The 12,806-nt window shown below is 43.3% G+C and overlaps 1 pseudogene; it reads left to right on the top strand.

The window, feature by feature from the left end:
* The first annotated feature begins 10,740 nt into the window (after positions 1 to 10,740).
* LOC124076388 (heterogeneous nuclear ribonucleoprotein H-like) lies at positions 10,741 to 11,324 on the top strand (annotated as a pseudogene).
* The last annotated feature ends 1,482 nt before the right edge of the window (positions 11,325 to 12,806 follow it).

Here is a 12,806-nt window from a genome sequence, read left to right on the forward strand (position 1 = left end):
CACTTACAGCCTAGCTCCAGGGCTATTAACTCGTCTGTCAAACAATATTCTGAGGAGACCTGAACCATTTGGATATCTATCCCTCCTACCTTACTGATGACATCGTATTAATCATATCAGAGAAGGAAAAGATAGCGATCATGTTGGAGACCTGAAGTGGATAAATCATATCATTCCAAATGATGGAAAACAGATCTCATGAAGATGCAGGGGCTCACCACCTTAGTAATATATTTTGTGTGGACATGCTGAACCCCTCATGGTAGATGGAAATTGCTGCATGTCATACTTCTTATCAGAAGACAGGAAGCACATGCTTAGGGAGCCCCTTCAGGCCTTGAGAATTGCCATACATGGGTTCAACTCATTTACCATGTATACAGTCAAGGTTCTTCAGATAAATAGAATCAATTGTGTGTGTGTGTGTGTGTGTGTGTGTGAAGAGAGAGTTGTTTTAAGGAATTGGCTCCTGTGATAATGGAGCCTGGCAAGTCCATGATCTCAGGGTAAGCATGCAGGCTCCAGACCCAGAGAAAATCTGATGCTCCAGTTCAAGTCTGAATACTTTAATGGTAGAATTCCTTCTTGCTTGAAGGGAGTTCAATCTTTGTTCTATGTAAACCTTCATATGATTGGATGAGATCACCCTTATTATGTAAGGAAATCTGCTTTAAACACTTCACTCTCATTCTAAAATAAAATGCTCATAGACATTCAAAATTACCTTTGATCAAATATCTGGGCATCATGGCCCAGCCACATTGACCCATAAAATTAACAATCACACGTGGTAACACAAAAATGTTGTCTGCTTTCACTGGGGCCCAGAGCAGGAGGTCCAAACTGAAGTGCAAGAAATCCTGCCCCATAATCTTCCAGACAGTGTGGTGGTCCTTAAAGGTAGCAGTGTTAGGGAAAGAGGTGCCCAATCATGGGAACCAAGTGACACTGCAGACAGAAAACTTTCCAAAATGACCTGGGTCCTGTAAGACTCCCAAAGTCATAATGTCAGGGCACAGCAGAAAAACCTTCAGTAAAATGAAAGTGATACATCTGGGTTCAGGCCGAGGCGGGGCTAGAAGATACAAATAATCTGCATGAAGAAGTGTTCCCAAACCCGATGTGACCCACCCCTGTTGCACTGATGCATATCCTCCAGCTCAAAGTTACAGCCACATAGCCACATAGAATATTCCATATGACTCACACAGCAGGAGAGAGAGGGTTGGTTTTATTTGATGGATGAATTCATTCCGTATGTGAGAATGAGTAAGAAACTGACTGCTACAACTCTGTTTCCACTGAGAGAGGTTCTGGAAGAGGAAAGTAAGGGGAATTCCTCCCAAGGGCCAGAGCGTAGGGATAGCTCCGGGGGGAAGGAGAGTAGCCTAAGGTAAGAATGTACATAAACACCTAGGAGGTGTCAGGTAGCTCGGCTGGTTATTGGCGCCTAGAAGGGAAAAAAAAAAGATGGAAGACAAAGAAATCCAAAGAAAAATCACACATGGCGAGATCAGTTGCTAGCTAGAACACAGAGCATTCGTGCCCTGTCCTCTTGGACAGGGTGTGCTACTCTCTCAGCACTTACAGTGTTCGGTAACCAGAAAGCTCCCCTGAGCCTGTCTCCACATTTTATTGGGGTTTATTATGTGGGTGTGATTGATTGAATTGTTTGTCATTTGTGTGAGCTCAAACTCCCGTCCCTCTCTCCTCCCTGGAGATGGGGCTGGCCTGATGCTCTAACCCTCTAGTCGCAGAGTTGGGGCTATGATGTGGATAGGGCTTATGTGCTGAATGCTTGGTTCCTCTAGAACCGTATAAAGATGCTGAAAGTTGTGGGAATCTTTAGGAGGTGGCACTTAGTAGGATGTGATAAAAGCATCACTACCATTTTGGAGGCACACAGAAGCTCTCCCAGGAGTGGATTAGCTCCCAAGGGCAGCTTATTATAAAAAAAAAATGAGCCTGGGGTCTTCTTAGTCTCTTGTTTCCTCTCTCTCACTGGCATTCACATGGCACATCCTCAGATGAGACTCTCACCAGGGCTGATATCAGCATTATATTCTTGATATTCTAGCGTTATAAACTAAATAAACCTTTTTTCTGTACCAAATACCCAGTCTCAAGTATTTCCTTACAGCAACACAAAATGGATTAAGACAATTGGATTTTCAGGTGACCAGCACCCATCCTGAAGCTGTCTGGGGGACCACCAAGAGTCACTTCATTAGCATAACAAGACTTTCCTATCATTCCTAGCCTTCCTAGAGGCATCAAATAAATTTTGGCACATGTTGTGAAAAACTGGTTAGTTGATGATAAATGGCTGTCATAGCTGAAAACACCAGTAGTATTCCTGACGGTGTTGCAAAGAGAACCGGTTTCGATGACATTGACACATACACTATTGATTCCTAATTCCTAGTGCTTGAAACTCTTTGCTAGAAAACAAGAACAAACACCTGAAATAGACATTATACCACCCAACATAACTGCCCCTACTTGAGGGCAGCATCCTCTAACCACTGGCCAGTGTAAAAGTCAGGAGTTTGGTGTTAAAGTGTGACTCCTGCCCCAAAGTGGGACCACTCCTGGATCCAGAGATCCTCTGAGATGAACTGTAGCTTCAGTTTAAGTTCTCCCTTTAATTCCCAACAAATAACTGATCCTCTAAAGCAGCCCTCAAGAAACTTTTTCCATACATGCCTCTCATGAGTCTACTCCCTGGGCAATCTAACCAGATATATTTTTAATAGCTCCCAGGACAAAATTCAGACGTCTAAACAGCCAAGGTCATTCGCTGACTACCTTGTTCTTTAATATCAATTTGTACCATCTTTGAACTTTACATTCTACCATATTGAATTCCACTGTAAAGGCCTTGAATTCCTTCATTTTGCTGATGGATTGGATTAACTGGTGCAGGGGATTAACTGCCACTTCCCAGCCCTCTGTAGAACATGCCGACTTTGCTGCCGGCTGCCTGCTCATCAGGAAGTCCACAGAACTGCTCTTCCCCAGTTGTGTTAGTGATTATCTCCAGATATGCTAATGCTTCTTGTCATTGCTGCAGTATAATGTAATTAAAAACTATATACATCAGAAAAAACTGTACAGGCCAAAAAAAAAAATGTGTTTTCTATGACAGCTAAATTCTATGCTTTGGAAAGACATGAAAAAGGTGAGTTTTCAATTATGGCTCTCTGACTTGGATGAAACCATAGGAGAAGATTGAGAGGGGAGGTAAATCCCTAGAAATTTTCTCAAGAAGGCTGTTCCCAAGCAACTTCAATTTCTCACCCCACTTGAAAGAGAAACAAGAATTGGGGGGGCCCATTAAGGGTGCATCTTATGCAAGAAGGAAAACATGGAACCATATGTAACCAAGAAAAGGCACTGGCCTTTTATTTAAAAAAAAAAATGGGCAAAGATAAGTGCATCTCCATGTTTTAATGTAAAACGAAATGCTTAAAGTGCATGTGGTTCTTTTTTATAATAATCTGTGTTAATCAGCTTTCTAAACCTGCCAATCACCAACCTGGTTCACATCACAAGATAACATGTCCCCTGGGTATTAGTTCCCTTGCTGTGCCCATGACTCTTCTGTCCAGGACTCTGCACAGACTGTGGCCTCCACCTCTTAGTCCTAAAATCTCCCCAATGTCCCCCTTTCAAAATTCAGCTCAGGCCCCTCTTCCTCCTGGGAAACTTCCCAGACTCCCAAGATTTCACAGGCACCCCGACTGCCCCCCTTGATAGCTCCTAAATACAGTCTTGCACTTATCCACTGATGTGTCTCCCCCCAAGTCTGTAAGCAGCACCTGCCTCTCAGCCATCCTGGCCGCCCTGTGCTCAGTATGTCCCCGGATATGGGAGAAGTGTGATAAATAAATAGCATCATTTATGAATGATTCAACGCTATTGTATTGTCTTTCCATAAGAAATGGGCTCAGACGTCATCATCCTCCTTTTCTGGATGCTGCCTTCCTTCCTCTTACATAAAAAAGGGGGGCTTAGAGATGCTGGGGACAGATATAAATTAGTAGTGAGTTCCTCCTGCCTTCCTCTTGGTGAAAATGTAGCTCAAATTATCCTCACTTAAATGCACACAGTTGTCAGAATTTTATTCTTCTTTTTCCTTTCCTTCCCTCCCTTCTTCCTTCTTTCCTTCTTTTCTTCCTTTTCTTCTGTGTCTCTTCCTTTCTTCCTTCCTTCTGTAAATGCCTTGATCTACAAAGACATGCAATGGCTATAATGATCCTCATTTTCCAGTTGTTTATACTCAAATTCATATAATTGCCCTTTATCGATTAAGGAAGCAAATTATACTCTGTTAGGAAGGTAGCTGATCACTGCCCTCGGAAAGAAAGGTGCGATAGATTTGTAAATTACTGTGACACTAGGAGCAAATTGCATTAATTAATCTACCTTCCACACACATCATTTCACTCCTCCTAGGGGCATCAAATAAATTTTGGCGCACGTTGTACAAAACTGGTTAGCTGATGATAAATGGCTGTCATAGCTGAAAACACCAGTAGGATTCCTGATGGCGTTGCAAAGAGAATCGGTTTTGATGACATGGTGCCCTCTGGGTTTCAACTGGAAGTTTACCCGAAACTTCTATCATTGGGACTCCTTGTTTGCTATTGACAGACCCCACCCGGCTGTGCTCCTCCCCTCTGCTAGCAGGAACTCCTTCCAGAAGAGATGCCACTGCAGGAGGCTCTGAGCAACATCCCCACCAGCTACCTATACTCATCTGCTTATTAGAGTCCAAGGTGGCAGCCATATCAAGCACTTAGTACAGAGAACAGCACCCTAGAGTTTCTTAGAGTCTAAGAGAAATCCTCAGAAGCCTTCTGTGTTTCCATCCTGGAGTTTCCAGTGTGAAGAGTCAGTGGAGATTTGTAGCAGAAGCAGCCTGGGCATTGCCCCACACCACCTGTCCCTTTAGTGTTACCTTCCTCTGTCTTTCCCTCCACTGCCGTCCTCTGCCCTCCCAGAGCGGCTGCCTTAGGGGCCACCAGACCCACTTTGCCCATGGAGGGAAAGTCAGAGTACCTGGGAATTTGGAGAACAGCTCCTCAGAAAGACTGAGGGTTCCAGAAGCATAAACATCCAGCCTCTTGTTGGGCACGGTGACACACAACTGTGACCCCAGCAGCTCTGGAGGTTGAGGCAGGAGGGTCGTGAGATCAAAGCCAGCCTCAGCAATCTAGTGAGGCCCAAAGCAACTTAGCAAGTCCCTGTCTCTACATGAGATATGAAAAGGACTGGGGATGTGTCTCAGAGGTTGAGTGCCCCTGGGTTCAATTCCCGACAGGTACCCCAAATAAATAAATCAATAACCAGCCTCTTCATCCCCAAAGGGTCAAGCCAGTTACCTTCCCATAGAACGTGTTGATAGCACATGCTGATTGTTCTCCAGCCCTTCTCTCAGCTAGGGTGACCAGCCACCCAGCTTGCCAGGACTGTCCTGATTTCCACACTGAAAGTCTCACATTCCAGAAACCTCCGAGTCCTGGACAAAATGGGAAGATCCCCCATCTTCCACTGCTGGGAGTTCCGGAAATATTTCCCAATAAATCACCTTCATGTGAACTCTCCTCTCGGGGATCTGCCTCTGGAAAAATCCAAACCGAGGTAATAGATTTTAAAAACACTGGCTGCCTGATTAGTCTCTTGAACCTTTCATTGGTCGGCTAATGCTAAAACAGGCCATTTCGACAAGTCGGCCCTCAGAACACTGAAGGAAGGGAGACAGGGCTTTCACAACGCACCTACACCAGCACTGCTGCCTCCCAGTCCTGAGCCAGTCCCTCCTCACTGAGGGGGAAGCCACAAGCAGCCTCCTCCAATGTCTCCTCCTTCCATCCTTTCATTTATTCTCAGAGTGATTTAGTTATAATATGAACCAGGCCAAAGTGCGGATTTCTACCAACCCCTACAGAGAATCGGCACCCCATCTCCTCAAGACTTACCCCTCCCTGGGGAAAGGTATTGGGGGAAAACCACCTGTTGGAGCTGCTCCTATTCTTTCTCTTTGCTGGGACTGTAAACGGATGCCCTTTGATGTCTTGGTACTGTGGCTGCTGCTGTCTCCCCAAATGCAGACAATCTGACAACCCAGGGAACCCACAGGTTGCTCTCCAGACACCCCCCTCCTATCAAAGATGACAGTGCTTGCCCTTTATCTTGGGACTATAGTTAGAAAACAATAGCCCAAATAAAAACAATATCTGATGAAAGAAAATAAAGCTTAGTGTTGGATTCCCCTTTAGGTATAAGACAGGCCTGCCACCCTCAGCAGTTCCCAAAGTGGAGTACCCAGAACAACAATGCCAATGTCAATGGGAACTTGCTCTTGCAGCTTATCAGGTCCTGCCAGCCATAGTCCCTAGACCTACTGAATCAGAAACTCTGTGGATGGGCCCAGCCACATGTGTCTTAGAAAGAGACCCAGAAGATTCTGCCGCACAAACTTTGAGAACTTCTGACGGGGATTCTTTTATCTAGAAACATTCTGCTATGAATTGTTTCATTGGAATTCCTTGGACCCAGGTTTCTTAATCTTGGCACTATGGGCATTTTGATAATATTTTTGGTTGTAGAGAACTGTCCTGTATCTTGGGATACTGAGCAGCATTCTCGGTTTCTACGCACTAAATGTCAATACTTTCCCGTCTCATCTATCAGTTATGAGCAGGAAAAATATCTCCAGGCATTGCCAAATGTCCCTTGGAGGACAAATTTGCCCTTGCTTGAGAACCACTCCCCTGGAAAATTCTTGGAAGGCAAGAACAGCCTTGTATTGCAACAAAGCTGAGCCCACCAACCTTACAATTAGATGACTGCCTCCTATTTTCCACAGTTGGATCTTAGAGCATCTGTGGCAGGCGGGGGGTCCCCGAGAATAGACTTTGGTTCCGTGTGCAAGAGGTTTATAGAGGAGTAACTACAGGAACAACTCCTGTGATGAGGTAGACAAGCAAGAACAGGCAAAAGAAGAGGCTGAGCTGTAGCACAGTGGACACGGAACACCCACAACTCTTAAGCAAAAGCTCTGACAGCCATCTCCCACTCCAGTTGATCACTGTGGCTCCTTCAAGTGAAGTGAATTTCTTCACTGAGTCAATTCCCAGAGAGGAACTGCTATGGTTTGAATCTGCTCTGTCCCCCGGCAAAACTCATGTGGAGGCTTAACTCCTCAATGAAGCAATGTTGGGAGTTGGGACTCAGTGGGAGGTATTTGGGGCTTGGGCAGGTACCCTCCTGCATGAATTAGTGCCTTTCTGATATTAGTTCTCAGTCTCATGGAACTAGATTATTTATCAAGAGAACAGGGTGTTATAAAAGTCAGTTCACCCCTCACCTTTTGTTTCTTTCCCTCATGCCCCACTTGCCCTTCTGCTTTCCATCATGAGTTGAGGTAGCCCAAAGCCCTTACCCAATGAACTTGGACTTCCCAGCCTCCCAACCATGAGCCAAAATAAACCTCATTCCTTTATAAATTTTCCAGCCTCAAGCATTCTGTTTCATCAACAGAAAACACACTAGGAACTGAACTGTGAGCCAACAGAATCCAGCACTCAGGAATAAGCACACAGGTCTTGAGTGGTGACCACAGAATCCACGACAGTATCTCCACGACAGTATCCTATTTAGTCACAGAACCAGGACCTTAAATTAACAGAAATTCTGTGATTCCAGGCATGCCCTTAAGTGTTCAAGTTCAAACTTGAGTTCAGAAAGTTATCTACACCCTTGAACTAAGAACATTTATTTAGTCAAATGATATCCTAAGACATTCTGTGAATGGACCCAACAATCCTCACTGACCATCTCTGTTCTACTGGAGAACCATTTTTTCTCTCTCTCACACACACACACACACACACACACACCCCAAAAAAAAAATAGTGCTCTTTGGAGTTGTCCTTCAGCATCTTTACAAGAAACCAGTGGGAATCAGACCAAGAGATGGGTCATCTGGCTCTGATATGCTTCTTCTCAGGAGGATCTGATTATAGATGAGGAGAAGGTTCTGGGGTGTGCCAAGGCTCATCTTCTCTTTGGTTTCTGCTCAGAATGACAAATAGGAATTCATTAGCACTTGTCAGTTTCTACCAGCTCTGTGGCCCCATGCGTGGCCTGAGCTTCTCAGCCTGCAAAGCCAGCACTGCCTGTCTTCAAGTCAATCAGGACTGACCCCATAGTGTCCGTGAAGTCCCATCATTTCCCATAGAAGCCCTGAAATGTGTCTGATCTGTTGCCTTAACCCAGATCGCTGCAGACAAGTCCTAGGGTGACCTGTCCATCAAACCATTACCTTTCATTCATTTAGTATTTCTATAATTCCAATCAGGACTCACCTTGAAGGCACCTCTCTCTTATCCCCAGGCCTGTCTGATGGGAGGGCTTAGTCAACGCCTCAGCAAACACATCTACCACACGGGTGAGTCCTCTGGTTGCTAAATGTCTGGCTTGGAAACTTCATGGCAGACTCTTCAAAAATCACCTTATTTCCCAGACTTACAATCCTAAAAGGAGTGCTGTCAGTAGAAATACTAGAAAGAAAAATGTCAAATGCTTTCAAATTTGAAGTCTGACTCTCATGAATCATCTGTAAGTAAAGACGTATATAAATTAAAGCTGACATAACTGTGCAAAGGAAGAAACATCTTTTAACAGATTCTTTTTGACCTTTAAGAATTTGCTACACACACACACACACACACACACACACACACACCCATCTGTTCACTAAGCACCATTGAATGGAATGATGAATTCATATGAACTTTATCCCTGGCTGTAAGTAACTGAAGGGCAGAAGCCACAGACTCGAGTCTTTTCTAACCATACTATCTCAGGAATTTTGCCCAGGAGCTGGGGAGGATCACAGGCTGAGAGGGAGGAGGACAAGGAATGCCATGTCCATCCTTTGTCTAAGACTTCATCAGAGAGCTACAATTAAAACAGACTAAAGCAAAGTGTTTTGTCAGACCGTGTGTCTGTGGGTGCTCCTATTTAGAGTTCAGAAATAGGATAACATCTTCACAGGAGGGAAAACAGGAGTGACACCTTGTACTTAAAGTATTGTCTTCAGGAATGTGTTCATAGAAACCATGACTCTGTACACAACTTTGTGAATCAGACGTGTTCCCCTCCCCATCACCACACCCACTGAACTTAACAAACTTTTTACATACTCTTATGGGATTCATCAACTTTGAATTTCCCATCCACCCTAGTGTCCAGGACAATAATTCTGAGGTCCAGAGAGAAGTGACATTTTTAGCCCTTTCTCTGGCAGACAAGCTACTTGGCTTTCTTTCTTTCTTTTTAATTTGTTCCTTTTAGATATACATGAATTTCTCAAAAGCGTGCAAGAAGATTGGATCTTCATCCACTTTGCCGTATGGCTGCATAAAGTTAACACCAAGACACATTCTGTGGGGGAGTGAGAGCATTTGAGTGTGACATACGACTTCCATTACTCAGCCCTCAGCCTGCATCTATTTTTGCCTCAGCAATATTTGTTAGAGCAATGGCCCGTAAGTGTATTTAGGTGCATGATCATTGGGTCTCACAAACTATCAGTTTCATGTGTCGATTTTCAAAGAACACAGAATGTGTCATTATAAAAAAAATTTTACAGGTGGCTTCCTCCCAATAATATACATTTTAAGAAGTAAAAATGCAGAGAAAATAAGCATTAATTCATCAGGAATGGATGATAATACACTATTAACAGTATCTACATAACCAATCACATTTCTAAGATTTATATGACAATATCTGATACCTAGTCTCTCTTTTTTTGTGTGTGTGGGGGGGCAGTACCCAGAATTGAACTCAAGTAACCAGGATTGAACCACTGAGCCACATCCCCAGCCCTATTTTTTGTATTTTATTTAGAAACAGGATCTCAATGAGTTGCTTAGCACCTTGCTTTTTCTGAGGCTGGCTTTGAACTCGTGATCCTCCTGCCTCAGCCTCCCAAGCCACTGGGATTACAGGCATGCCCACCATGCCTGGCTTATAGTCTCTTTATAATTCAGTATTATTGATTTTTTTTTTTTTGCTGTTTGATCCTGGGGATTGAACTCAGACCTAGTACATGCTAAGCACATGCTCTACCACTGAGCTACATCTCCACTTCAGGTCTTATTGATTTTTCATTGTTAGAAAAACAATGGAAGGAAACTTTGACTTGAACTCAGGACTTGATACTTGATTCTGGCTCACATATCTTATGAGATGGTTCTTCATGTCTAAGGACGACTGTTTAGAGAATAAGTCATAGGAGATTATTTTTACTAGGCTCATTTCTTAGGAAACTCTTAGTCACAGAGATATCATGAATAGGGAATAGTGAGAGTAATGTTGTTTAAGTCTTACTTTTATACGTTTAATGACAACTTTGTCACTTTTAGTGACAACGTTGCCTGTGAAAAGTTGAGTTGTTTTTCAGGGAGAGTGTAAGTTCAACTGCTTCCAGGAAGCCATACAGAAATATACAATCCATACATCACTTTATCTTTCTTTAAAATTCTCATGGTATTCAGCTGGGAATAGTGGTACAACCTGTAATCCCAGGGACTTAGGAGGTTGATGCAGAAAGATAGCAAGTTCAAGGCCAGCCTCAGCAATTTAGCAAGGCTCTAAGCAACTTAGTGAGACCCCATCTCAAGATAAAAAATGAAAGGGGTGGGGATGTGGCTGAAAGGTCGAATGCCCCTGAGCTCAATCCTGGAAACTGGAAATGGTGATTATAATGGCTTAATTACAACTAAGAGATTTGAAAGGGGCTTCCATTACTATTTTTCAGGGTGTAGATATGGAGGTGGTGGCTCTTTCAGAGCGAGGGAACATTTTGTACATATGTGGGGATTATGTTACAGAGTTACTTAGAATGGCATGTATCTTTTCCCCCCCACTGCTGAAACCTATGACAGTACTAATTGAGGTTGGTCCTGAGGGTAGAGTAATAGGTGAAGCAGAAGTCAAGTTTGCAACTCATGAACATGCTCTGTAGAGATGTCAAAAGACAAAGCAAATGTGCAATACAGATATGTGGAACTCTTCTCGAATTCACAGTAGGAGCAAGCAGTGGTGCTTATGGTAGCCAAATGATCGTGGCATGGGTGGGTTTGTCAAACCAGTCCAATTATGGTGGCCTGGGCAGCCAACAGCTGAGTGGTGGTTATTGGGGCAGCTATAATGGCCAGAGTCGAGTGAGTGGATACAACCAAGTATTACAGCCAAACTCCAGTGATTTGCAATCAAACATTGCATGGATAGCCAAAGAGCAATGATGAGCAGCTACTATAAACATGGAAGGAGAATAGTTATGGGCAGGACAAGAAAGGGAGATATGTCCAGTATGCGCACTACCAGGGGTGAATGGGGAAGGTGATCTTGATCACCTTTTTAAAAGAAAAAAAATTCAGTTCATTTTTTTTCCAACATAAGCATATGATTTGTGCTTACTCTATAAGTAGAAGTCAGGATTGTTTTAAAGACTTGAGGCTCAGTATTTTCTAACAGAACAAACTAGATCTAGGATATAATGGTGAAGCTGAATAACTATCAATATAAACAATTTTCACTTTTCTCAAGCTATGTTCCAGGGTGTGTCTGAGCAGTAAGCATAGTCAGGGTAAAGTAGCTGAACCATGTTAAATGTTGCTCTTATTCCGTGTTACGTGAAACACTGGTTAGACGCATGCTGAGTGACATGCTTTTGTTTAAAACTCAACACAGGAGCTATATCTACAATCAAAGGTGAAACCCTTGGCATGTGTGTTAATTCTGGTTGGTTGGTTGGTTGGTTGGTTGGTTTTTGTAATAACCTGTAAGACACATGAGTTTAAGTTTTTCTTTAAGTTACTAGGGAAATTTTGAAATGGAATAAAAGTATTTGGGGATTTTGATTTTGGTGTTTGTAGAAAATTATAAGACCTTGATTTAAATACTTCATTGAATTCTGATTTCTTCCTTAAAAAAAAAAAAAAAAAACACACACACAACTGGGAAAGAAGAAAGCAGAAAAGGGAGGAAGACCGGAAGGAGAAGGGTTCAAAAGAGGAAAAGAAAGAGTGGCAGATAAGACTCACAAGGCTACCAATTCATTTCATGAACAGTCATAGCACTGGCCAAAGTAGAATTACTATTTTATATGAAACTATTATTTTGGCGTGATTCAGTAAACAACTGTGACCATCAGCTTTCCATAACTACACCTTACTAATCAACCGGTAAATAGAAAAGGTTTATTTAGGCTGTCAGTTTGGGAGGTCCCCGTTCAAGATCAGTTGGCTCCGTGACTTTGGGCCTGTGGCAAGGCAGCACATCAGGACAAGAGTGCACGGCAGAGCAAAGCTACTCCCCTCCCGGCAAGAGGGAAGAGGCGAACAAGAGACGGTTCTTTTCAAGCATGATTCTGTGACTTCAGCACCTTCCACTGGACTCCTACTTCCTAAAGACTTCACCACTCTCAACAGTGCCACCGTGGGGAACAAGTCTTCAACACATAGGCTTTGGGGACATTTAAAATCAGTGGCACACACCTGTGATTTCAGCAACTTGGGAGGCTGAGGCAGAAGGATAAAAAAGTGAGGCACTAAGCAACTCAGTGAGACCCTGTCTCTAAGTAAAATACAAAATAGGGCTGGGGATGTGGCTCAGTGGTTGAGTGCCCTGCGTTCAATCCCTGGTACCCAAAAATAAATAAAATAAAATAAAATCCAAACTATGGCACAAAATATGTATTTATATAGGCATCCTGGTAAACAAAA

This window comes from Marmota monax, unplaced genomic scaffold, assembly GCF_021218885.2.
Source record: "Marmota monax isolate L192 unplaced genomic scaffold, Marmota_monax_Labrador192_F-V1.1 WCK01_AAM20220418_F8-fsc00204, whole genome shotgun sequence".
NCBI lineage: Eukaryota > Metazoa > Chordata > Mammalia > Rodentia > Sciuridae > Marmota > Marmota monax.